General features: G+C 36.8%; 2 non-coding genes and 1 pseudogene across 2 annotated transcripts; 2 read left to right on the top strand and 1 right to left on the bottom strand.

Moving 5' to 3' along the window:
- Positions 1 to 26,163, top strand: part of LOC112095661 — a 178,173-nt pseudogene extending 152,010 nt beyond the window's left edge.
- On the top strand, positions 3,906 to 4,012 carry LOC112096033. Its single transcript, XR_002904191.1, has one exon. It is a non-coding gene; the product is annotated as a small nucleolar RNA R71 (small nucleolar RNA).
- On the bottom strand, positions 22,735 to 22,838 carry LOC112095946. The gene has a single exon (XR_002904106.1). It is a non-coding gene; the product is annotated as a small nucleolar RNA R71 (small nucleolar RNA).
- Positions 26,164 to 26,685: the final 522 nt, after the last annotated feature.

Raw genomic sequence — 26,685 nt, 5'->3', positions numbered from 1 at the left:
TCCCTGTCCTTTGACACATGTCACAATATTTAACAAATTCATAAGCATCTTTAAAAATAGTAGGCCAGTAATAACCTGATTGCAAAACTTTAGCAGATGTTCTGTGACCACCAAAATATCCTCCATATGTTGCAGCATGGCATAACTCTAATATATGGGGGATTTCTCCTTCTAAAGCACATCTTCGTATTACTTGATCTGAGCATAACTTATATAAATGTGGATCATCCCATTGATAGCTTCTAACATCATGAAGAAATTTCTTCTTCTCCTGAAACTTCAACTTAGGTGGTAGCATCCCACTTACTAAGTAATTCGCAAAATCTGCATAACATGGAGATCCTGACTGCTGCAGCATTTGTGCTTGCTGTACTGCCAACAACTGTTCATCAGGAAAAGTTTCAGTGATGTCCCTCCTTATCAATGTACTAGTGTCTGCTTCTACCCGTGACAGGTGGTCTGCTACTTGATTCTCAGTCCCCTTTCTGTCTTTAATTTTCAGATCAAATTCTTGAAGCAATAAGATTCATCTGATTAATCTTGGTTTGGCATCCTTCTTTGAAATTAAGTATTTGATGGCTGCATGGTCTGTGTATACAGTCACTTTAGTACCCACCAAATAAGCTCTGAATTTATCAAAAGCAAATACTACTGCTAGCAACTCTTTCTTTGTAGTGGTGTAATTGATATGAGTTTGAGTAAGTTTTGCTTGCATAGTATATGGAGTGAAAAACCTTATCCTTTCTTTACCCTAATACTGCTCCCACATAATGATCACTAGCATCACACATCAGTTCAAATGGTAAAGTCCAGTCTAGAGATATAACTACTGGAGCAGTGATCAGAGCTTTCTTTAATTCTCCAAATGCTTGAAGGCAATCTTTGTCAAAGTGAAAGGGCTCATCATGTTCTAGCAATTAGCATAATGGTTTAGCTACCTTGGAAAAATCCTTAATGAATCTTTTGTAAAATCCAGCATTACCCAAAAAACTCCTAATACCCTTTATTGAAGTTGGAGGTGGCAGTTTATCAATTACATCTATCTTGGCTTTGTCTACTTCAATGCCATTCTTGGATACCTTATGACCCAACACTATTCCTTCTTATACCATGAAATGACATTTTTCCCAATTGAGTACTAAGTTAGTCATTTCACATCTTTTAAGAATTTCTTCCAAGTTGTGTAAACAATCATTGTATGTCTCTCCAAAAACTGAGAAGTCATCTATGAAAACTTCTAAAGTCTGCTCTACCATATCAGAAAAAATAGACATCATGCATCTTTGAAAAGTTGCTGGAGCATTGCACAACCCAAAGGATATTCTTCTGAAGGAATATGTTCCATAAGGATAAGTAAATATAGTATTCTCCTGATCCTCTGGAGCTATAGCAATTTAATTGTGGCCTGAATACCCATCTAAGAAACAATAGTACTGTTTTCCAGGAAGTCTGTCTAATATCTGATCTATGAATGGAAGTGGGAAGTGGTCTTTCCTTGTGGCTTTGATAAGCTTCCTATAATCCATATATACTCTCCATCCAGTCACTGTTCTTGTAGGAATAAGTTCATTCCTCTCATTAGCTATTACTGTTATCCCTCCCTTCTTTGGAACACATTGAACTGGGCTCACCCACGAACTGTCTAATATTTGGGTATATGATTCCAGCATCTAACAACTTGATGATTTCATTCTTCACCACTTCTTTCATAATAGGGTTCAACCTTTTCTAGTGCTCCACCGAATTACTGTAGCAATCTTCTAACAGGATTTTATGCACGCATATTGATGGACTTATCCCCTTGATGTCTGCCATGGTCCATCCAATTGCTCTTCTGTATTTTCCAAGCAAATATACTAAACTATGTTCTTGACCTGTATCCAAAATAGAAGAAATAATTACAGGGAGTGTGTTGTTTTGACCAAGATAAATATATTTTAAATGTGAATGTTAACAATTTTAATTCAAGACTAGGAGGTGATTCAATAGATGGTAAAGTTGTTTTTTCCCTGTCTAAAAGATTCAGATGCTCAATAAACCTGTTGTGCCTATCAAATTGCTTTTCTTCCATCCAATCTATCTGATTTGCTGCAACATCTTCCTCTTCTACATCCTCAAAGGTGGTGACTTTGTTGATTTCATTACTGCAACATCTGTCCATTCTGTCTGCTATAATAAAATCCACGACACTTAGGAAATTGCAATCTTCTACTTCATCAGGGCTCCTCATAGCCTCTAGTACATTAAATGTGACTTGCTGATCATTCATTCTCATAGTGAGCTCTCCTTTCTGCACATCAATCAAAGTCTTTCCAGTTACTAGAAAAGGTCTTCCAAGTATAATGGGTACCTCTTTATCAGCTTCGAAGTCTAGTACAATAAAGTCTATTGGGAAAATGAATTTGTCCACCTTCACCAGTACATCCTCAATTTTTCCTTCAGGATATGCATGAGATCTGTCAGCTAATTGCAGAGTGACTGTTGTTGGTCTACATTCCCCTACTCCCAGCTGCTTAAATACAGACAATGGCATCAAATTAATACTAGCTCCCAAGTCACAAAGTGTTTTGCCAGCATACCTAGTTCCTATAGAGCAGGGTATTGTAAAACTTCCTAGATCATTCACTTTTGTAAGAATCTTACTTTGGAGCATATGGCTACTCTCCTGTGTTAAAGCAACAGTTTTAAATTCTCCTAGCCTTCTCTTTCGTGCCAAAATGTCTTTTAGAAATTTCACATAATTTGACATTTGCTCCAAAACTTCCACAAAAGGTATATTTATGTGTAACTACTTCAGCACTTCCAGAAATTTGCTGAACTGCTTGTCTTGTTTTTGCTTCTGGAACCTCTGTGGGAAATGTGGTGGATGTCTAAACTGCTGGGTAGCTTTAGGAGGTACCAAACTCTGTTTGTTTGTTTTGGTGTAGGTCGTGGCTACTGGTGTTGTAACTTCTTTTTTAGCATGTTCTGGTTGAATTCCCTCTGAAGTTGTTGTAGCTTGGCCCATGTAACTAGTGTCGGGATGGGTGGGATGTTGTAACATGCTTCCATTTTGAGGTGGGTTTTGTGCTGAATTGAATTCCATCCCATTTTTTGTCACATCAATTGGGATATCAACATTCTTTCCAGATCTCAAATTAATTACTTTGCAGTGTTCTTTGCTCTCTCTCCTAGGGTCTTCTGTGTTGCTAGGTAAGCTTCCTTGAGTTCTGCTACTCATTGCTGTGGCAAGTTGTCCCATTTGATTTTCTAGGTTTCTCAAGGATACAGCTTGACTCTGCACAATTGCTTCATTCTTTGCAATGTATTCCTTAATCAGTGCTTCCAGTGAAGTGATTGGATCCTGACTGATATATTTTTGCCCCTGACTCTGCTGATGAAAACCAGATGGTTGAGTGTTCCTATTTTGTCCATTTAATGTTGGAGCATTATGATTCTGACTGCTCCAAGAAAAATTTGGGTGTTGTTTCCAACCAGGGTTGTAAGTATTTGAATATGGGTTGTTCTAAGGTTGTCGATTGAAATTACCCACATAGTTTACTAAAGCTGGATTTCTAGGACAATTATTAAAGTTACGTTCTTCACCATAATACACACAAGAAAGTTCAGCAACTTGCTTTACTATTGCTGGAGCAGATGTCATGGCCTTTACCATGTTAGTCAATGAGGTTACTTGTGCTGATAAGGCTGTAATTGCATCTATGTTATGTACCCCTGTTGATCCTCTTGCTGCTGGTTGCCTAGTTGATGGCCACTGATAATTATTATTGGCAATTCTCTTTAAAATTTCATAAGCTTCAGTGTAAGATTTGGATAACAAAGCTCTATTTGCTGAAGCATCCACCATTAACCTTGTACTCAGATTCAACCCATTGTAGAAAGTTTCCAATTGAATGCAACAAGGAATGGCATGATGAGGACACCTTCTGAGCAGTTCTTTGAATCTTTCTCAAGCCTCATACAAACTCTCATCTTCAAGTTGATGGAATGAAGTAATCTCATTCCGCAACTTTGCATTTTTTATTGGTGGGAAATATTTCATTAAGAATTTATCAGCCAACTCATTCCATGTAGTGATGGAATCAGATGGTAACGAATTTAACCATGCTCTTACTCGATCTCTTAAGGAATAAGGAAAAAGCCTCAGCTTTAAGGCATCTTGTGTTGCTTCAGCAATCTTAAAAGCATCACTCACTTCCAAGAACAACTTAAGATGGAGAGGAGGATCTTCATTTGGCAATCCATTGAATTGACCAACTGTTTGCAACATTTGAAACATCACTGGTTTCAATTCAAAGTTTGCTGCTTCTACTTCAGGTTTGATTATCCCAGGGTGTACAACTTGAGGAGTTAACACGGCATAATCTCTAACAGCCCTGTCTCTGTCATCAGCCATGTAAATAATGTTGTTATTGCCTGGTTGTCTCTCGTTAACATGTTCGTTCTGCTCTTCTTGAATGTTGATTGGTTGTAAGGGCCCCTGAGGGTTCAAATTTCCCACATCCTGCAAGTTATTCATGCCTGAAACAGTTTTTGAATTCCTCTATTCTCTTCGTAGTCTCCTGACAGTCCTTTTAATCTCAGGATCAAATTAGAATACCACAGATATGTCTTTGCGCATGGACGTACTGATCTGCCAATAAATAGAATAAATTAAATCAAATTTGGGGCTATCAAGATTTACTTCACACTTAAAAAATAAACAATCAATCCCCGGCAACGATGCTAAAAACTTGTTGGTTATTTTTATAATCAATTGCTACCAATGCCAATGTGCAAGTATACACAACAAGTAATAAAGTGATAAATATTCAAGATCGTCTCCACAGGGATTGATGTTACTCGAAATGCTATAGCAATCACAATAGTGCAAAATCAACTTAAGGCCGAAGTTAATAATGGTAAATTAAGTTCTATCGTAATTAATGATTGTGAGAGAATAAAGTAAAACAATACCGTAATGAAATAAACTATAATAAATGTGTCTAAGATTCAATTGAGATTATGGTAGTTGAATGATCAAACTCTCCTTATGGGCTGACTGCTTTTCATTATGTTAACACCAGTTGTTACGGAAAGTGCTGCAGCACTGGGCAGAATTAATCTGCATCCTCAGCTATCGCATGTTGGAAGTCTCATACCCTTAAATCTATTAACAATTACCAGTTGCTAATCTACTTATGGTATGACATTATGATCTTTAGTCTCTCCACCCTACAAGGTGAGCACCTATATCTAGTGTGTCACAAATCTTAACTTCAAGTATAGCCTTTATGGGATTCAAGATAACTTAATTCAGGAAACTTAAATTAAGACCAAGTAATACTCTAATAATATCGATTAAGACATGCCCTTTTGCGGCTCTATCTTAACTTGAACTATTAAATGGGTGGTCAACTGAAATAACAGTTATATTAATAATAGCTACTAGAGTAAAATGCTACAGTAATGACATAATAATACATAAGAAAAGTCAAGAACCCATTGGATTATTTGTCACTCAACTACAAGTAAATCTAGTTCATATTCTGAATAAGAAAAGCAAACATAAATATATTGTTCACGGGATACATCAGAACAATTAAAGGAAGAATATAAATATAAGTTGAGCATGGTGAAAGACAAATCCAAATAAGTCTACCAGATTCCTCAATGTTGCTGAAATAGCAATCTTCAATTCTAATCTTCTTCTCATTCCTCTCTAATTATTCTAATGATAATTCCCTTACCGCCTTTTTATGCAGTGCACGCTTCCCTTTTATATTGCAAATTAGGGTAAAGCAAAAGTCCAAAGGCGTGCATACGTTAAATTAGGAAACATGCAAATCACGATTCTGTAGCTGACCTGTGCCTAAGTTTTCTCCCGCATTGGTCCCAGATTACTACAGCACTGGTTGCTCTAACATCCGCTACAACACTGCACTAGTCCCGATTGTGTTTTACTTCTTTTGCGGCCATCTTCTTTCCTCCTCTTGCTCATCTAAAGTCTCACCATCCCCTCATGTATTAAGACTTTCTGAAAACCTACAATTATGCACCTGTTTTTAGCACAAATTACTTTGATTCAAATAAAACTTATTAAAACTCAACTAAAATGAATGTTTATGTAAAATATAACCAAAATGTAATAAAAACACCTTATTTGTTCTCTAAGTGATCTTGATTTAAGTCTAGAATTGATGTAATAACTCTCATTTCCTATAGTTATCAATAAGCACTACTGTTTTGTGCATAACCAATGAAAATGCAGTCAACAATTTTTGGTCCTATTTTCACTTTTTTATTTGAACCAACCACTACTTTAGCAAGACACCCCCACACTCATAAGAATTTATAAGAAGGTGCTCTACCTTTCCACAGCTCATACGAGGTTTTATCTTCTTGCTTTCGGGGTATCTTATTTAATAAATAATTAGCTGACAAAACAACTTCTCCCCACATATTCTGGGGTAACCCAGAACTTATCAACATTGCATTCATCATTTCCTTTAATGTTCAATTCTTTCGTTCTGCAATCCCATTAGATTGAGGTGAATATGGAGCCGTGACTTTATGTATAATTCCACTTTATTCACATAGTGACTCAAACGGAACAACATACTCACCACTACGGTCACTCTTTAATTCTTTGATTTTTTTATTAAGTTGATTCTCAACTTCATTTTTGTAGAGAATAAACTTTTCTAAATCTTCATCTTTACTTTTCAACAAATATACATAGCAATATTTTGTGCAATCGTCAATAAAAGTAATAAAATATTTATTACCACCTCTTGTTTGAATGGATTTAAAATCGCAAATATCACTATGTATTAAATCAAGTGGTTCAGTGTTTCTTTTAATTATTTGGAAAATGATCTAGTTAGTTTTGCCTCAACACAAGTTTCACACTTATGTTTCAAATCAATTTGGAAATTGGGAATATGCTTCATGTTAATTAATTTACACAAAGAATTAAAATTAACATATCCTAATATACCATGCCAAATATTAGAAGACTCAAGCAAATAAGCAGAAGAACTAGCTTTATTATTAATTGTTGATTTCAGAGTCATTACATTGAGCTTAAATAGCCCATCATTAACATAACCCTTTCCCACATACATCCCACATTTTGACAAAACTACCCTATTTGACTCGAACACCATTCGGAAACCATGTTTGTTTAGCAACGATCCAGAAACCAAGTTCTTCCGAATTTCTGGCACATAAAACATATCATTCAGAGTCAACTCTTTCCCAGAAGTCATCTTCAAAATCACCTTCCGTTTGACCCTCAATCTCAGACGTAGCAGAATTTCCCATGAATAGCTTCTCTCCATTGCTAACTGTTTCAAATGAAATGAACAACCCTTTGTCCGAGCAAACATGTCTGGTTGCTCCCGTATCAATCCACCATTCTCTCGGGTTAGAGTCAACCAGATTCACTTCTGAAACCACTGCAGAGGTGTTTATGTCTGAAACATGTTGAGTGGTGTTTTCCACTACATTCGCCTCTCGCTTCGTTTTAGGCAACCTGCAATCCGAAGCCTTGTGACCTATCTTATTACAATTAAAACATTTTCCTTGAAACTTTGTTTGCTTCTTGGAAATTCCTCCTTTCAGACCTAATTTTTTATTTTTATTTTTAGGTCCATGTTTAACAACATTTGCATTTTCCATAGAAATAGCCCCTCTTCTTTCTGCATTTCTGTTATCTTCCTCAATTCGGAGCTTAACAACCACCCCCTCAATATTCATTTCCTTGCGTTTATGCTTTAAATAGCTCTTGAAATCTTTCCAAGCAGGAGGCAATTTGTCCATAATTGCAGCCACTTGAAAAGTTTCATTTAGCATCATCTCTTCTGCAAGGATTTCAGATAATATGATTTGAAGCTCTTGTACTTGACTTATTACAGTTTTAGAATCCACCATTTTATAATCTAGGAAGCGACCAACAACAAACTTTTTGGTACCCACATCCTCAGTTTTATATTTTCGGTTTAAGGATTCTCATAACTCCTTGGCTATTTTCTTTTATATGTATACGTTATACAAGGAATCACTAAGGCCATTCATTACATAATTTTAACATAAAAAATCAGAATGGTGCCATGCATCAATTGCACTTGCAACTTGAATATCTGTTTCACCCTCTTTGGGTTTAGGAGCATCCTCGGTCAAGAACCTCGACGTGGTCAAGTAAAAGAACATCTTTTGCTGCCAAGTTTGAAATTCTGGCCATTGAATTTTTCTGGCCTGTCCGCATGATTCACAAGAATTGCCACAGAGGCTGGTTCCTTCACAACAAATGGTTCAGCAACAGAAGTTGAAACAGGGACATACGGAACTTCATCAATGGTTTCAGTTGCCATCTCAATGATAGTTTAAATTCTGTTTTAAGATTGTAAAAAAAATAAACACAGTGAGATAACAAATTAATACAGTAAGGAATAACAAATGAAGAACTGGAAAACCAGAAGGGAAAAGAAAAATCAAAACAGACACTAAAACCCGAGGCCTACAGCCCAGTTTCCTTAAAACAAATTTACCACCTACTGAAATACTTTAGGTCTGCTGGTAACAGCTTCCCAGGATACAACGGGGATGAATTTTCCGTCAAGCACAGACAGATAATTCCGGTGAACCACAGCAGCGGCAAACTCGATCAGAAATAAGACAAAATAAGGAAGAAAGGAAAATTGCAAGTGCTCTGTGTGCTGGTTTCAGTGTATTTTTTAAAACAAAAGAGAATGATGCCTTTTTATACTCATGTGGGTTGGTAACAAAAGCACAAAAATTGAATTTTGAAATTCAATATGTGCAATTTAATTGCTGTAACAGCCTTTGAATTTAAACAATTCAATTCAAAAAATTGAATTGCATAACAGCCCAAATAATTGCGAAACTGTTACAAAATTTTTGAATTCAAAAGGTGTGAAACTGTTACAAAAAAAATTAAAAGGAAATAAAAAATGTGCCATGCAAGCTTGGGTGTTTTTGGGCTGACATTCGCGTACGCAGGACGCGCGGGCGCACACAAGTTCAACCAAATCGGTCATGGATTCGCAACCCCCCTGCGAACGCGCGTGTGGAGAGAGCCGCTATCCTTATAATTCTTGTTCATGCATGGTTAAGTGTTTATATTTAAACACTACTCTCTTGGCTTCTTTTTCCCATGTGAGATAAACCTCATTTTCTTTCAAATTTCCAACTTCAAGGGTGAACTTTGAGAGATAATTTCTCATTCACTCAAGCACCATTTTGAGAAAATAAAATTACACTTTTGAAGCATTAACGGAATAGAATCCAAACCTCACAAGATTTCTCACTTTCTCTAAGTGGGACCCACTCAAAATGTGCCCCCAAAATAGCATATAGATATGCTATTTTTTCAACAGGTATTACAATAATGAATCCTTTCCCTCATTTAGTCATGTAAAATATTACAAAAGGGTAATTTAAAAAAAAAACCCTCTCATGAAGTTTGAGGCCATTGCAAGAAATCATTTTATTTGTAAAAAAAAAACCTCTACCATCAGTTAAATTTTTCATTGACCAATAACTGACTTTAAGGTCATATTTGGTTTGAAGAAAAGGGAGGAGAGGAAAAGAGTGGAATGGAGAGGAAGGGAGAAGAAAGGAATAGAAAAGAGTAGTGAAATTAGATTTTGTTGTTTAGTTTGATATAAAATTTGATAAGTAAATGAATTATAATTTTTTTCTTTAGACAAATTTATCATTTACCGTAAATATTAAACTATTTATATTAGTAATAATATATATATATATAAATAAAATAGCGGTCCAGTGGCTAGTGGCGGAGGTCCGGCGATCTTTCGGCGAGGTCCGGCGGCCTTCTGGCCGTGGTCCAACGAGGTCCGGCGGTGGTCCGGCAACCTTCCGGCGAAGTTCGGCGGTGGTCCGGTGACCTTTCAGTGGAGGTCCATTTATAATATAAATAATAAAATAAAATTATAAATAATAATTATTAATGCTATTAAATAAGTTAAAAAGTTGAAAAATAATTTTGGAAACTTTAGTTTCTAATATAATAGGAATTTAAATTCTTCACTACTTAGTATGGAATTCAAATTCTACATTATGATGGATATTAAATTCTAATGGAAATTAAGATACCAGTTATGGTGAAGTACGTGGCGTTGTTATACCAGAACTACAACAGTTAAGACTGTTCTTAGGACCAGTAGTCCGCAAGCTCGGGTTTCCAGCCGATATACTTTCGCAAAACTTTTAAAACATTTTTCTCGGGTTATACAACCCAAAACAGACTTCTTTTTAGTCTAAAACAGGGTACCAAACCAGATAAGAAATGATCAAAAGTTTTCTGATGCACAGGATCCTTACTAGAAGGCAAGTGCAGAGCATACTTCCTTAGGTTTTCAAAATGAACAAATTTAATTCTTTATTCTTTTTCTTTCTTAGAGCTTCATTTGCAGAGAGAGAGAAGAGTTTTAGGGATTCATGTTGTAAGAAAAAACACGAGTTTTATTTCTTTCAAACTTCTATCTCTTACAAGCAAGGGGAGAATCCTTTATATAGAGGAGGATTCTTGAGAAGATAGGACAGGACCCCTATCTTTTACATAATTGCACAACTTTAATTATTACAAAAGACAAAAGTGCTTTAATAATTAAAGCATGACTTGGACAAAAGTATTAAAGTAAAAACAAACTTTAATAATTATGCAAACATTATGACAACAAGACAAACTACTTTATTGAAAGCAACAAGACAAACAACTTTATGGAGAGCGGAGATTCATGTACTCGTCTTCGGATGAGCTGTCCGTATCACCAGAGTGAGGATGCTTTTGGAAGAAAGTTTTGGAGAGCTTTGGATGCTTACAGGAGGGACCACGGCATGGTGGATAAGGGCAATTATAGTCTCTGGGAGTACACTTCGGAGTATACTTAGGGGAAGTTTGGGTGGCTTTGTCAACTTGGGAACTTTGGATGGTTGTTTGGAAGATTGGGTTGAGGGTCCTGGTACGGAGGGGCCAGGTTCATCCATTGTTGGTTGGGGAAACTGGTGGAGGTGTTGGCTCAGAGGAAGAAAATCTTCCCATGGATCTTGTGAGTCTTGGTAAAGAAAGTCAGTGTAGTCTGGTCGTTCTTCTTTGATGATGATGCCAGTGGACTTAGGTTTAGATATAGCAGATGGAGTGGGTATCATGAGAAGGTCATGTTGTGGACCTAAGGAGGTGTGAGAGATATCTTTAAGTGGCGGAGGTTGGTGGTTTAATTGGCAAAGGTAATTGTGCAGGACGTCTTGTATGTCATTTTCAATCACAGCTATATGTGGTGCAGTGAACCATTCATATACCTGATCTTGAGTCCAAAAGAGATGGGTGTCTGGATGTTGGAAGTATGGCCTGTGAATAATAAAAACTGATGTGAACATTTGTGCTTCAGGGGCAGGCATACGGTCAAGGTTGTAAATTTCGGACAGTTGTTGCAGTTTCTTTCTCCACCATGGGATGGGGGAGAACCATTCAAGTAGGGTCCAGGTAAGGGAGGTGGCGTTATCTGGATTAAGGAGGTGGTCCAGAGTGGGAGAAATGGGGAGGACTAACTTGGTTGCGTAAAGGACTGTTAGGCACCAGATGTACCATAACACGTCTTCAGTGGTGTCCCTGGCCGGATCAAGGGTTAAACCGGTAAGGAACAGATTTTCGGGGTGGAAAGTGGAAAAAGGAAAAGGGTCGGTGACAAGGTAGGCTTTCATGAAAAAGCGAAAGAGAGCTTTTCTAGCAAATTCTTGGATGGCGAAAACAGAAGAGAAGGTTTTGTTGAAGGGAAAAGTTTTCTTGGTGAGAGCTTCTGGGGGTAGTGAGGTAGCCATGGAGATAATTGGAAAATGGTAGGTGGTGGAAAACAGGGTGAGAGGGCCTTGTGGTTTAGAGAGTCTGGAGAGCATATCAGGGATGAGGTTCTGGGATCCCTTTATATGCTTGACTGAAAAGTCATATTTGGAAAACCAATCTTTTAATCTGAGTAACATTTTTTCGGGAACAGTTTTACCTTTGAAATGAAAGATATTGGGGAAGGCTGAGCTGTCCATTCGGATGAGAAAATGGTGTCCAATCAGATGATACTCAAACTTTTTGATGCCATTCTTTACCGCTAAGATTTCTTTAAACACGCTATGGTAGTGCTTCTGTGTTTCAGAAAAATGTCCACTAGCGTAAGCGATAAAGTGTTCCTTGTCATTGAGTTCTTCGAGGAGGATGGCACCCCATGATTCATCACTTGCGTCTGTCTGTAATATGCGCTTGCCATCAGTAATCAACTTTAAAGGAGGCGGATTTTGCGCAATCTGCTTGAGAGTAGTGACAGCACGTGTGTGGTCAGCATTCCATTCTGGGGGCTTCTTTTTCAATAAAGCCGAGAGATGATGAGTGTGATGGTCCACATGTGGGAGGAAATCACGGATGTAATTGATAATGCCGAGAAACTGTTGGATTTGCCTTTTGGAAAGTTGCTGATCTGGAAAGTGAAGCAATTCTTGGGCAATGTGCTTTCCTGGCTGGTAGTGTCCATCTTTAATGATCATACCAAGGAATTCAATATTATCTGTAGCAATGGTGCTTTTCTTGGCCGATAACATGATTCCATGACTTTGGATAATATCATAGAATTGGGACAATAGGTTGCGATGTTCTTCATGCGATCCTGAAAAAAGCAAAATATCGTCAATGTAAATCAATGCATGATGCAAAATGGGCTGGAAGATTTGGACCATGGATTTTTGGAAAATGGAGGGGGCAGTTTTGAGGCCAAAGGGTAGGACGGTCCATTGGAAATGGGCATTGGGAATACAAAAGGCGGTTTTGTAACGTTCGGAGGGTTCAATGCCGAGTTGCCAAAAACCAGATTTTAAATCAAATTTTGAAAAGATCTGGGCATTTTTAAGAAAAGTGAACATGCTTTGTCGGCGAGGTAAAGGGAATTTGTCATCTTGTAAAAACATGTTTAATGGCTGGTAGTCAATGACTAGGCGTTTCTTTCCTCGGACAATTTCAGAATGCTTTTCAACATAAAAGGCTTGGCAAGCCCATTGGGAACTTGTGGGCTCGATTAAACCTTGGGCTAACAATTGTGAACATTCTTGTTGGGCTAGGAGTAAGTCAGAAGGACTCATTCCTGGATGGGTAGCTTTAGTTGGGTTAATGTCTTCATTGAGTTTGAAGGGTAACTTAATGAAGAAAGACTTATTTTTCCACAATGGATTTGGATGGGTGAACTCAGAATGGGACTCTGGACAGAAACTCAAAAGTTTGGTGGAAATATCCTGGTAAGACTGGGGAGTTTCAGACAAATTGTAGAGTTTCAGAATGTTTGTGAATGGTTTGAACATGGACTTGACTCGGATTCCAGTGGGAATGATTTGGAGGTGTTTGATTTGGTGAAGGATGTCAAATCCTAATAAGATATCCTTATTAGGAAGAGTGGAACCAATAACCTTGGTCCAAATGACACAATTTGGGAAGATTTGAATACCAATGGATTTTTTGGTAATCAAAGAGGTGGTGAAGAGTTTGCCATTGACAGCTTTGAAATGTTCTTCAGACTGGGTCCAATATTCTGGTGGAAGAATATGGGGGTTCAACATGCTTCGTTGGGCACCAGTATCTATAAGACCAATTGCTGGAATGGGCCTTTGGAATTTTGAGGGCAAGATCTGGAGTTTGATGGATGGGATAGGAACTGTAGTATCAAGGGAGAGTAACTGTTGGTGGAAAATCACTTGAGACTGGTCACTATCTGAGTCAGAGGAATTTTGTAGTGCGAACATTGTTTCATCGTTGGGTTCATCTTGTTCAGAGAAATAGAATTCCAATTCATCTTTGGCAGGAGAGTAGTCTGTGGTTGCTTGAAGATGTTCAACCAACCGGATGGCCTTTTCTCTTTTGTTGGGACAATCTTTGGCATAGTGGCCTTTTCTCTTGCAGATGAAACATCTGCTTGATTGCTTTCGTTTGAATTCTCTGGAGGAGGAAGATTTCTTTCTGAAGAACCGGTAGGGCTTTCGGGATCTGCGAGGTTTGGATGAAAATTCTGGAGTTTTGAATTTCCGAAAATGCCGTTTTTTCTTTGAACTGCAATCGCAATCCTTTTTCTTGTGGCATTTGATCTGCAAATAAGGCTTTTTGCAAGCACTGCGGAAAGGTTCTTTGTCTTTCAACAGTTCTTTGAAAAACTGTTTTTGCTCGCAAAGTTTGTCAAGACAGGTTTTGGCAAGCTGGAAGATTTTGCCAAGGGAGATGTTGTCTAGGGAAAGATTGGATGCTGTAAGTTGTCTCTGGATGTCAGGTTGGAGTTCTTCGGGGAGGGAAGCCAGAAAGACATGCTTTAATGTCGGCTCATTGAATCCATTAAGCTTATAGAACAGCAGGGACATTCGCTTATAATGGAAGTCAAGATCCTTAGCATTGAGGGAGCAGCATTTCATGTTGAGGTAGTCTCGTCTGGCAGCTTCAAAGACTGCAGAAGGGTCGCCAAGGAATTGATCATGAAGTACAGCAAGAGCACTTGAAACTTCTGGAAGGTCAACAAACTGTAACTGGCGATATTGTCCTAACGAATCAAACCAATCTCTTAGAGCACCCGTAAAACGAGTAGCAAATTCTCTAAGGACTGATTGAGTTGTTGCTCCTGTTCTTAGCATCTGCAGGTCAATCCAGGCAGACATTTCATTGAGTCGGTCACGCCATTTATGAGATGGAAGATCATCAAATGTGAACCATGGACCATTTGACAATTTTTGACTGGGTGGATTGGGCTGGGCTGGAGAAGGTTGGTTTGTGGCAGAAGATTCAGGCATTTCTTCTTCAACTTCGGAGGGAATATCAACATATGGTTCTGTATGAGAGGTTTGGCCTTGATCAGGTTGAGCCATCAGGATTTTGGTAATATCAGCATAGGACTTTTCAGAGTCACTGGTGGATGCTGAAGATTCTGAGTCGGTTTCGGTATGGCTATCTGACACAGCTAGATTTGAATCAGAAGTTTGATCGTCAGTAGATGAATGGCTGACTGCGTGAGCAGTAAATTGGTTCATGGGTTCTTTATCTTTTGGGATAGAAAGTGAAAATAAAAAGAGAATTTAAATTACTTTCCTCTCCTACATTCTCTCCTCCCAACCAAACACCTCCTAAAAAGATAATACTATCCTGGTGACAATTTATAAACTTAGACAACTACAAGAAAAGCTAAGATTTTTGGTGCGAAAATCACAACTCCATTTTTTTGATATTTTTGTCCCTAACAATTCTAAATATTTACAATGTCAAAAATAATTAAAAGACTATTTTACCCTCTTTTCAGTTATTAATATTTCCTTAAAATAGAAAAAAAATTTGAAGAAATAGCAACTTCTGCTCCCAATCCCCATCATTACCCATTCAAAATGCACCATGGCCATTTTCCAACAAGTTTCCATGCATAAAGCTCCATACAATTAGAGGCTTAAACATTATAACCCCACGGCAACATCCAGCCAATGAGATGGCATGGTTCAACCAAATAATGCTTTGTTTTGCTGCCATTATAGAGCTTAAACCGTTAAAATTGAATTGAGCAAATCAAAATCCATTTCTTTCTCAATAAGCAGCCAATATATATATATATTTTAATTTCAATTCTGATTTTACGTCAACCATATATCCAAATCACACCATTTTTTTTAGCTACATAGAAATTAAAAAAAAAAAGTTAAAGAGTGAATTTACGAAAAGCTCACCTTTGATTCTGATTCTGATTCACCTCAATATAGGAGATTAGGAGGTCGCCTCGATATAGAGGCTCATGCTTGTGGGCTGCTGGCTTAAGTCACTGCGGTACATCATGGAGGACGAGGACGGTGGTTTGCAGAAAAGCAAGCAAAGTAGCTTTGCAGAAATTATCATTGGGAACGAAACTAAGTTTACTGATTCAATTGAACTGAGCTCTCAAATGAGCTTGGGTTCAAAATTGTTTGAAACATGCTGTTAATATTTATAATAATGCTCTCATTGTTCTTCATTATTTACCAAAAGCATCAACAGGTGAAGCTTAAGGAAAATCCTATAAGCAGCGCCTATATCATTATATTCCTCTTCATTGGGACTTTTATAGGTTAAGATCACCCGAGTGAAGCCTTGCATAAATTTCTCATTTTTGCACCCAATAGAAAGCCACAAACAGCAGTGTCTTCTTCTACATTGTTTTAAAATGTTTCGAAAAGAATTCCCAGCAATATTGAAATAATCACCGGAGACATCTTATTTAGACAAATGCTAGTCCTCATAAGTTTATTGTCCGAACAATCAATTTTGATAGAGCTTGATCTACAGCCTGTTGGCCAAAATATTGCTATTACTTTAAGGTTACAATTTGAATTTATAAAAAAAAAATTAATAAAATAAACCCATGTTGGCAGATACCGCTATCTCCTTGCGGTACAAAATTTGGTCCAAGAAGACTTTCTGCTTATGTGCCTCAATGAATCACAGGTACTTTTAGCTTCGAGATTCGAAAAATTATATTGGTGATTTTTCATCTTTGTTTAGATAGACATTGGCCAAGCAATGAAGCAATCGCACTGTTGTTAAGTACCAGTTATAAATTGCATTCCAGATTAAAATTGATAAGTTTCATATCTTATAGATTCATAACTTAAAAGTGCTACCAATGACGTTGACACCTATTATACAAAACTTGTTGAATCAACAGATAATCTCAAATGAATATTAAGACTGAAAATGAATTAAAAAAAATGATCGAGAAACATAAAAGGTATACACATGCACAAATCCATGAATAGTGAGACGGATAGGAACTTAACCCCATCAACAAAGGAGCTTCCGTTCGACCTTCTTCTGTTTGCGGGACATGCATATTCCTCTCATCACCATCAAAATCAGCATTATATTGGTTGCAAACAGATTCATTGCATCCCAAAGTTCTCCAAGGCATTATTCTCGCCTGCATCATAAACAATAAAGAAAAATGGATTGAATGAATAGAAATAAGCCTTAGAAAAAAATTAAAATGTCTGGAATTAATGTTGATCACCCTATGGCACATGATTGACATTCGATGAAAGGTTGGTTGTCTGCTGAAAAGAACAACGTCCCCATCATCCAAATGACGATCAACCATAAGCCGACTTTCAATTCATCGGCAACTCTAGTTCTGAAACTACCATAAAAGACCGTGCAAAAAAAAAAAAAAAATTATCCTAACAAATGAAGCTTTTTCCATATGAGGGTGATGATGAGTTTCCAATCTTGCCTCGCTGTACCATCGGGATATCTGACCAATATTTGCTCCAGGGTATTTATCAGGACCATTCCGGACACATTGCCTCAACTTTTCTATATTGTGATCAGAAACACGCTCTGGATAAGTTAAAATCCCAGCCATTCGGATGGGAACAGCCACTTAGACTCCATAAGTCGATTAGATGACAGGTTAATGGAAGGCACATAAGTGGAACTAAGAAGTAGTAGGAGCTATAATAAAATGCCTGACCTATGTAACTCTTAGATTAGGGTCAGGAGATATGACAGTCGTGCCAGTATACTCAACAAAGCCACTCAATGGCCTGGCAACCTGCAAGGAGAATGGAACACCACGAACATCACTATTTACATACTGGGCAACCTCAGCTTGAATTGCCTCCCAATCAGCCTGACCAAAATTTAATTGTAAGAATATTTGGGATTTTGGGGATGAGCACTGAGTCCGGCTGGTCCAGTCAAGCAATTCCAATAATATGGAAGTAATATAATATAGGCCCAAAGCACCATACAAGATAATTATACTAATTTCCTTAATTATAACTATAATCTAAAAGATGACTTAAAACACAATTAAATAGCATAAAACAGGATATATATTAGTTTCAGACTTTTCATTCACTCACAGTCATGAACCAACAAAAACGTGACACTCCAGCCTAACTTACTATAGATAATGTCCACTTTGGACACAGTCTTAATAATTTTGTTTTTAAGCTTTACAACGCAAAATATGTCCACACTTCAAGGAGCTCATACGGAATATAAACCTCCTCTTACTGTAACTATGAGATTACCTGGTGTTTCAATCAAGCACCTCAACCGTACACTATTTGCGACAAACAACATGCTACTTCTTACACATTGTATTAGGAAACAAAAGAAAAAATAAAATTTCAATTGGACATTTCGCAATGAGTTCCAGCGGGCATAGAATGCATAACAAGGTAGAAGACAAAACCAAATAGCTAGGAGAAAAGCTGGAATACTGCACAACAGAGAATAAATGTAAATGTCAAGATAAAACCCCAAAAGAAAAACAAATCATAGGAATTTATCATTTATAATTGGATCATCACAGATCAGGATGTCAAATATGTTCAAGCAGCTAACAGATATTAAGCTCAGGTGAAGCTTAGTTGGGATTGTGATAATGAAAAGCAACATATATCCTTGAAATGGAATTAAATTGCCATCTTCAAGAACAATAATCACAACAAACTTTAAAAACCATAGGAGCAATGTATAGTATATACCAAATTTTGGAAGGCAGCATTTGCTTCTACCAACTCTTGTTGAAGGCTGGCATATTTGCTTGAATAATTCACTTCAACCTCTCTGTAATGTCATTCTTATTGCTGTAGTAATAAGGGGCACATTTCAAATGCAATACCAGAAAAACAGTAAAATGCCATAGAAAAACTAGAACATCCGGTGAACAAAGAAAAAGGGGAAGAAAAGAGAGTAATAAATAGAGCAATCAATCTAAGAGATTGTTGGGATTATATGCTCTTTTAAAGCATATTAATTTATTTCTGATTAATAAAATATTTGAGATATTTTCAATTGCATAAATATATATTGAATAAGGTCTGTTTAATCATATTATATGTATTTATGTGACCATTATATGGATTCACAGAAGACATAAATACAAGTTATTTTATGATTAAATAAATTTAGTTCGCAGTTGATAAATAGAGTTGGGCGCTTTATTTATGTTTAGACTGTAGTAAATTCATTTAATGATTTATCTTAATCATATATAAATTTACTGATGTAGTTTCACTACATTGAGCTGGATCACATATGAGATTTAATTAACCTTGAAATGACTTCAGACTTATTAAATCTCATAGGCATTGATTTTACTGTAATCTTAATCTTGAGTTAGTTATGATTTCTTGATTGTAATTGTTATTTCATTTGAGTTACCAATAGGCACGACACACTTGTGGTCAAGATTACCCGGTATCTTGGTGGGAGCAATTATGAGTATTGGAGTTATAGATTAACAATATAAAATTTGTACAACACATCTCTTGATGGGTTTTCGACACTTGATTATAGAATTCTCTGGCCAAAGTGTGTCAACATATTTAGTATGTTGAAAATGATCATTAGAGAAAATCAGTAAGTATCAAGGAACAAGATGTAATTAAATTGATTGGACAGTTGAGATATCGATTTAATTAATGATTTGGTACAAAGAATTGAGCAGTAAAGAAATTAGTGTGGCTTGGGACAAATTATTATTCGAACATACAATTATGGAGGTTAGTTCCAATCTTATAGTGGAGTAGAGTTGGAATTAAATGATTAGGCTTATTTATTTACAAGATTTTATTTACAAGCTTAATTGTTGTAGCCATTATTGTATGTTCCCAAATGATCACCAGATTAACTCATTTAATTGACTGCACCACTACTAGATTAATAAGCAAAATAACTAGTTATTTAGGTTAAAAGCCTAAATATGTTATTTAGGTTAAAAGCCTAAATATGTTATTTAGTGGGAGACTCCATTAATATACTTGAGTGTAAGGGGCCTTGTGTTATTTTACAAGGTGGGCCCCTATAACATAAGAACAAGTAACGTGACTTTTGTTTTAATTATTTTTTAATTTAAATCAAATGGTATTTAATAGAATTAAAAAATAAATAAATATGGAGTCTAGGGTTTCCACTAAAGAGATATATAAAAAAGCTTATTTTATCTAAAGAAAATAGACAGATGCCACATTATACAGATCAGAGAAAAAGATTTTTCTCTCTAATTTTGAGAGAAAAATTTTCTCGTGCTAGTTGCTTTAGTGGTGATAAAGGTGCCCACACGTCAAGTGCAGATCAAACCTGTGTCATAACCTGAAAGATTATTTGGTGGCGGATCGTGATCTAACAGGAGTAGTGGTGACGGATCGTGATCTGAGAACCTAAATCACTTCAGTGGAAAAAGCAAAGACTGTTCATCTTCTCAGATTTTCAAGATATGATTTTTATATTACGAATTCTTATATATTGTATGAGATCGATTTTAAAAAGTTTTATTTTAAAAACTAATTTTTCCCCAACAGAGATGTCATTACAACCTCTGTGAACAGTGCATGATAACAGATGGTCGAATAGCTATTGGTGGAACAGAAATATGCGTTACAATGGGTTTCTCTGGTCTTTCAGAAAGATAAAGCACTTCGCTATCCTGAATAGAGTCAGACAATGACTTAAACATCAAGCATGTCATTGTTGAGTGTTAGAAAATGCATATTTATAAAGGAGAAAACCGTCATTTTATATTTCAAGTCTTACTAACAACCCTTACTTTTATGTATTTAACCTTCTTGTGATTTAATTACATGTGTTTTATTTTAATTAAGTATTTTATGTATTTTAGGGGCATTATAGTCATTTCACAATAAAGGAGAGATCAGACGGCAAAACGGACATCACTTTTGAACTCAGGACGGTCGAAAACCTTAGGAGGAGCATAAAAGGAAAAATGACACTATTCATATGTACGGTACTATTCACGTGTACGGTACTAACTACGTTACTGTTCACAACACTGTTCACATAGACGGATCGATGACGTGGCATTGACTGATGAGGTGTCACGATCCTGTTGGGCTAAAATTCTTATGTACTGTTGATGGTGACGTGGCAGCATATCAGTGGATGAAAAATCTTGCGTACGGTACATGCATCACACAGGATTATTTTCAACCAAACTGCGTTACTGTTCATCCGAGTCAAACCGCGTTACTGTTCATCCGAGTCAAACCGCGTTACTGTTCATCCGCGTGGTCAAACCGTGGACTGTTGACTGATGACGTGGCGCAATCCTGAGCGTCCAAACTATTTTTAATCCAATGGCCATGATTTACTCCATGTATCTATAAAAAGGGGGCCTCCCCCCCTAATTTGATATCTCTGAATCCATTTTTGGACTCTATTTTCTGTAATTCCCTCTCCATCTTGTATTTTCTTCGTATTTTAATAAATTTCTATTTTGCCCCTAGTTCAATTATGAGTGGCTAATTTTCTTTCAAGCTTGGGTTGGACTTGTGTCATGGGCTTTATTTGATAAATTTATTTTCTCTTCCCCTCTAGTTTTTGTGGATGTTTTGACTTCTCGTCGACAAATAATACTAATCTTGTCTAGTACCGCCTTGGTTTCACCGGCCCTCTAGTACAAGGTTATTATTATTTGGCACGATAAGCCCTTAGCACCATATTGATTAGAGCGTGGTTCATGAGGTGTGGATTCCCCCCTCATGATTTAATTGGCATTAATAAGGAATATTTAGCCCATGATGCATGTTGATACGGATCCAGATACCCAAGTACGTCATTTCAATAGATTTCTCTTCAATTTATTCTCGCCATTGCAAGTCCAATTTTAGAATTTATTATCGTCATTTCAATTCCAATTTTAGGATAATTTAAATCACTTCCACCACAATTCCAACCACCCATTTACAAAATTAATTCTATATATAATTAAAATCCACCTCCTCATGGGATCGACACTCGTCACCATTAGTCTATACTACAATAGATTCGTGCGCTTGCGAGTATATTAAAATTTGCACAACAAGTTTTTGGCGCCGTTGCCGGGGAGGTAAGTAATTTTAATTCATAGAATTAATTTTTGTGAATAATTTCTTTTATTTGTTTTCTTGTATTTTTTTATTATTAAAAAAAAGAAAAAAAAGTGAATCTACATTTAAAGGTTAGTATTTCTTTTCTTTTTCTCTTCTTTAAAATTCTGTGATTTAATTTTCAATTTATTTTTCTTTGTAATTTTTTTTATTTTATTAATTTATTTTTAGTTAATTTATTTCACATATTTATTTTTGTGTATTTTTATAGAAAGGTTTTAATAGCGCAATAAGGTTAGTATCGTAATTTCTCCCTCTTATTTATTTTTATTTGTTTTGTTCCCATCTTTATTTTCATTTTATTTATTTTGCATGCATGGTCGTAGGTCATTATTACCTAATCTTGAACCTATAGACCTTGAATTAGAAAAAACACTTCACACACAAAAGCACATTAAAAATAAATTTGAAATGGATTTGCAACCACAAGAGAGGCCATTTAAGGACTACTTCAGTCCTTTAGCTAATTTGAGCACATCATGCATAAGATACCCAAATGTAGCTGCTAGGAGTTTCGAATTAAAACCTAGTGTGCTAAATTGTCTCCCCACAATTTATGGCCTAGAAAATGAGGATCCATATAATCATCTGAATGATTTTCATGCCATTTGTCAAACTTTTAAATATGAAAATTTTTCAGACGATGATGTTAAACTTAGACTATTCTCATTTTCTTTAAAGGATAGAGCTCGTTCATGGCTTAATACATTGCCTGCTAATAGCATTGCATCATGGGAACAAATGGTAACTAAATTTTTGAATAAATATTTCCCAGTGTATAAAACCAATGCTATTCGCAGGGAAATTTCAGAGTTTACACAGAGAGAGGACGAGCAATTTTTCGAAACATGGGAGCGATTTAATGGGCTACTCTTGAAGTGTCCACATCATGGGTATGAGAAATGACACCAATGCCAATACTTTTTGGAGGGATTATTGCCGAATGTTCAAGAATGGCTAATGGCAACGAGTGGAGGAGAGCTAATGTCAAAAAGTGCATAAGAGATTTGGGAATTCTTCCAGCGACAAGCGGATAATTCCCAACAACGGAGTCGATCACTCAGGAATACTAGAAAAATTAAGGGAGTAAATGAGGTTCACATTAGCGAATCAAGTTCAGAAATTAAAGAAGTCAAAGCGATAATTGAAGGTCTCTCTCGACAAATAGCATCATTATCGACTGCTAAATCAACAGAGCCACATGACCATGACTCATACTCAGATCAAGCCAATGCCATAGGTGTAATGAGAAAACCATCGAATTACAACCCATACTCCAACACATATAACCCTGGATGGAGAGACCACCCCAATTTTTCATGGTCTCAAGGATTCCAACAGAACGGACCAGCAGCTCCAGCTCCACCAATTCCACAAAATCCTCAAGCCTCTCAGCCACCATTTAGACCATACAATCAGAACCATAACCACTCTCAACCTAGACCATGGGAGGATGCATTGCAGAATTTCAGGAATGTTACTCACTCCACGATTGAGCAACAGAACCGCACCATTAATGGACTACGAAATGAGTTGAGAGCAGGCTTCAACTCACAAGCTCAATCAGTTTCAAGCCTCGAGAGGATGGTGGGACAACTTGCTTCTTCAATTCAGACCTTGGCAATGACCGTTGAGAAAGGTAAGTTTCCAAGTCAACCAGTGCCTAACCCTAAAGGAGTGCATGAAGCAAGTACCAGTTCACCACAACAGCATGGAGAAGTCAAAGTAGTAATGACCTTGCAAAAAGGAAAAGAAGTCGACAACAAAGTGGAGATGCCGGTGACAAAAGAAAATCAAATTATACCTGTGAATGTTGAGGAATCATCACCGGAGGAGAAAGAAGGAACCAACCCACGAGAATACATTCCGAAAGCTCCATTTCCTCAGAGGTTAGCGAAAGGCAAGAAGGGAAAATCCACAGGTGAGATTCTTGAAATCTTCAAACAGGTAAGTGTTAACATCCCTTTGCTTGATGCTATTAAACAAGTTCCATCTTATGCCAAGTTTCTTAAAGACCTTTGTACTAAAAAGAGAAATATGCATGTTCAAAAGAAGGCATTTTTAACAGAAAACGTTAGTTCTATACTCCAACATAAAATTCCTTTAAAATGCAAAGACCCAGGCTCCCCCACTATCTCATGTAGTATAGGGAACCACACAATTGAGAATGCTTTGTTGGATTTAGGAGCTAGTGTAAATCTTTTGCCTTACTCTGTATTCGTGAAACTTGGACTGAGAGAATTACACCCAACTCCAGTGGTGTTACAGCTTGCAAATCGGTCCACAAAAATACCTCGTGGTATTATGGAGGACGTGCTTATCCAGGTAGATAAATTTTATTTTCCTGTTGATTTCATTGTAATTGACACTCAACCAATACAGGATTCAAGGAAGCACATCCCCATTATTCTAGGCCGACCTTTCTTGGCAACTGCGGATGCTCACATTCAATGCAGGACTGGAAATATGCAGTTGTCCTTCGGCAACATGACTATGGAGCTGAACATCTTCAACATTGCCAAACAACCTCACAGTGCAGATGATGGAATTGTTGATGTGGATTTAATTGAAGCATTAGTTGATGATACTTTTGTTTCAAACCTTAGTGATGATCCTTTACAAACATGTTTAACTCACTTTGGTTTGGATTTTGATATTGACAGATCGGTCGATGAGGTCAACGCCCTGCTTGACTCAGCACCATCCATGGACACTAATAAATGGAAGTCAAGAGTTGAACAACTAGCACCATCAGAGAAGAAACTCATCCCATCATCAGAATCACCACCGAAACTCGAGCTCAAACCATTACCCAACACTCTGGAATATGCATTTTTGGGAGAAGAAAGTACTCTGCCGGTAATCATCTCATCATCCCTCAATGACAAACAAAATGGTAAGTTGTTGGATGTTTTAAAAGAGCACAAAGGAGCATTAGGATGGACCATAGCAGACATAAAAGGTATAAACCCAGTAGACTGCATGCATTACATTCACCTTGATGAAAATGGTAAATCTACTAGGGAAATGCAACGTCAGTTAAATCTTAATATGAAAGAAGTTGTTAGAACAGAAGTCCTTAAGCTATTAGATGCAGGTATCATTTACCCAATTTCTGATAGTTCATGGGCCAGTCCTGTACAAGTTGTCCCCAAAAAGTCAGGAGTTACAGTAGTTACGAATGCCGATAATGAATTGGTACCCACTAGAGTAACTACAAGATGACGTGTATGCATTGATTATAGAAAGTTGAATTCTGTCACACGTAAAGACCATTTTCCTTTACCATTTATCGATCAAATGCTTGATAGATTAGCAGGCCATGAATTTTATTGCTTTCTAGATGGCTACTCAGGATATAATCAGATTCCCATAGCACCAAAAGATCAAGAGAAAACTACTTTCACTTGCCCTTTTGGCACATTTGCATATAGGAGAATGCCATTTAGATTATGTAATGCACCTGCTACATTTCAACGATGCATGTTAAGCATTTTTTCTGATATGGTTGAACGATTCCTTGAAGTCTTTATGGATGACTTTTCTGTCTTTGGTGATTCGTTTGATCAATGTTTACATCATCTAACACTAGTTCTGCAGAGATGTATCGAGAAGAACTTGGTCTTAAATTGGGAGAAATGCCATTTTATGGTAAAACAAGGTATTGTTCTCGGTCACATCATTTCGAGCAAAGGTATTGAGGTTGACAAAGCCAAGGTGGATCTCATTTCTAATATTCCTCCACCTAAAACAATCAGAGAAGTAAGATCTTTCCTTGGGCATGCTGGTTTTTATAGACGTTTCATTAAAGATTTTAGCAAAGTTTCTAGACCCTTATGCAATCTACTTGCTAAGGATGTACCTTTTGTCTTTAATGATTCATGTCTTGTTGCGTTTGAAAAATTAAAGCATTTGTTGACATCATCACCCATCATTCAGCCCCCAAACTGGAGCTTACCATTTGAGCTCATGTGTGATGCATCTGACTATGCAGTAAGAGCAGTATTAGGACAAAGAGTTGATCGAATTCCGCATGTTATTTACTATGCTAGTATGACATTGAATGATGCACAGTTGAACTATTCAACTACTGAAAAAGAAATGCTAGCAGTAGTGTTTGCATTGGAGAAATTTCGATCTTATCTCATTGGTTGTAAAATAATTATATTCACAGATCATGCTGCTCTTAAATATCTTCTCACAAAGAAAGATGCAAAAGCTAGACTAATTCGTTGGGTGTTACTTTTGCAGGAATTTGACTTGGAATTCAAAGATAAGAAAAGGACAGAAAATGTTGGCGGACCATCTCTCTCGTCTCCATTTTGACACAATTATAGAACCATTACCATTAAATGAGTCATTTCCAGATGAACAATTAATGAGTGTGGAAGTATTACCTTGGTATGCTGATATAGTTAATTATCTTGTTACAGGTAAACTTCCAGAGCATTGGACCAAGCAAGACAAGGCTAAATTCTTTGCAGAAATAAAGAATTTCTTTTGGGATGACCCGTATTTGTTCAAGTATTGTGCATATCAAATTGTTAGACGATGTGTCCCAGAAAGTGAAATTCAGAATATTCTTTCATTCTGCCATGAACAAGCTTGTGGAGGCCATTTCAGTGCTAAGAAAACAGCAACTAAAGTTTTACAATGTGGTTTATATTGGCCAACTATATTTCGAGACGCTTACACTTTCTGTTCTTCATGTGATAGGTGTCAACGAATGGGGAGCATTACGCG

Source organism: Citrus clementina, unplaced genomic scaffold (assembly GCF_000493195.1).
Source record: "Citrus clementina cultivar Clemenules unplaced genomic scaffold, Citrus_clementina_v1.0 scaffold_1, whole genome shotgun sequence".
NCBI classification, from domain to species: Eukaryota; Viridiplantae; Streptophyta; class Magnoliopsida; order Sapindales; family Rutaceae; genus Citrus; species Citrus x clementina.
This window is presented reverse-complemented; position numbering and strand designations above follow the sequence as displayed.